Source organism: Otolemur garnettii, unplaced genomic scaffold (genome assembly GCF_000181295.1).
Source record: "Otolemur garnettii isolate 467f Iridium unplaced genomic scaffold, OtoGar3 scaffold00013, whole genome shotgun sequence".
Taxonomy (NCBI): domain Eukaryota; kingdom Metazoa; phylum Chordata; class Mammalia; order Primates; family Galagidae; genus Otolemur; species Otolemur garnettii.
The window spans coordinates 19729070-19730326 of record NW_003852408.1 but is presented as its reverse complement, the minus strand read 5'-3'; the positions used below and the strand labels follow the sequence as shown (position 1 = coordinate 19730326).

The 1257-nt window shown below is 32.8% G+C and overlaps 1 protein-coding gene across 1 annotated transcript in view; it reads right to left on the bottom strand.

Annotated features, from left to right (window-relative positions):
- ERBB4 (erb-b2 receptor tyrosine kinase 4) overlaps positions 1-1257 on the bottom strand; it is a gene marked incomplete at its 5' end in the record, with an annotated part of 720994 nt that overhangs the window by 651217 nt on the left and 68520 nt on the right. The gene's annotated exons all lie outside the window — the stretch shown is intronic.

The following is a 1257-nucleotide window of genomic DNA, read 5'->3' as shown; positions in this document are numbered from 1 at the left end:
TTTTTTTTGTTTTGTTTTGTAGAGACAGGGTCTCACTATGTTGCCCAGGCATAGTGACAAAGTTGTCTTTTTAAGCAGCTTGTCAGTGACTGTAAAAGGCTGACAGGTTTGGGAATGTGGACCACGCCCGCCATGCATCCTGCGGCCTGATCTCCCTTCTTCTCACCAAGCAATCTTTCATACCTTGTTTGAAATTTGCTGGTCATGGTGTACTGGCAAATTCTGGGAGCAATCCATTTTAAGACAGTGTTAATTTGTTCAGAGTCATAGCTAAATTGTATAACGAAGACTCAAACTCAAGCTTTACTTTTAATTATAAGGCTCTTTCACCACAATACATCTATTTCTCTCTTCAGACATAATGAAAATGAGCACAAAATAAGTTCAGCAAATCTTCTTAAAATTAATGCACTTACAAAAATGTTATGCCCTAGAAAATTTGTGCATAGAATTTTTTTACAGTACTAATTAATGGCTTTAGTTAATTCAATTCTCATACACAAGACAAGCTATATTTATTTTGCTAGAATGCTTTAATTGGTACAAGGACTTGAGGACTTCTGCAAGAAGTAACTGCCTTGGGACATTGGGATATAATATTTAATACATGTAATATAAAATAACATGGTGTAACTTGGATGAAAAGGGGTTTAAAATTATATAACCATTGGATTAATTATATGTTCGGCACTTTTATTAAAGAGTCTCAAGTATCCCTCAAAATAGCTGGGTTATCTGAAGTGAATTGTATAATAGGCTTTATTTCTGTGGGTGCCATACTTCACTGATGGTAGTTTGTCTCAATTAAAGCTGATAAACAGGTCAGAACACAAGCGGAGCAATTAATCTTATAAAAAATATGAATTTAAAAACAGAAGAAATTGGGTTCCCTATGTCTTGTTTACATAGTTTATAAAATTTTTGCCTGTAGAAGAACATACCACATTTGTTGGTTTTATGTACCACACAATGTGTACAAGAATTAATTGGATTGAAGGGCAAAATATTGATGTAACTTCCATCGAATTTACTAAAAAGACATTTTTAGTGTGACCTCATTTATTTTTGCTTTTACTGCCAAGATATACATGAAAAGTTTTTTTCACTTGATTATAGGAAAAAAGCACAAATATACTTGTTAAGGATAAAAACTAAAAGTTCATTTTTCTTTCTCCCATCACTACATTTGTGATAATACTTCATAGAGTTGAGATCTAGTAGATAGGACTATGTCTTAATTTGCTTGTTATTTTAACC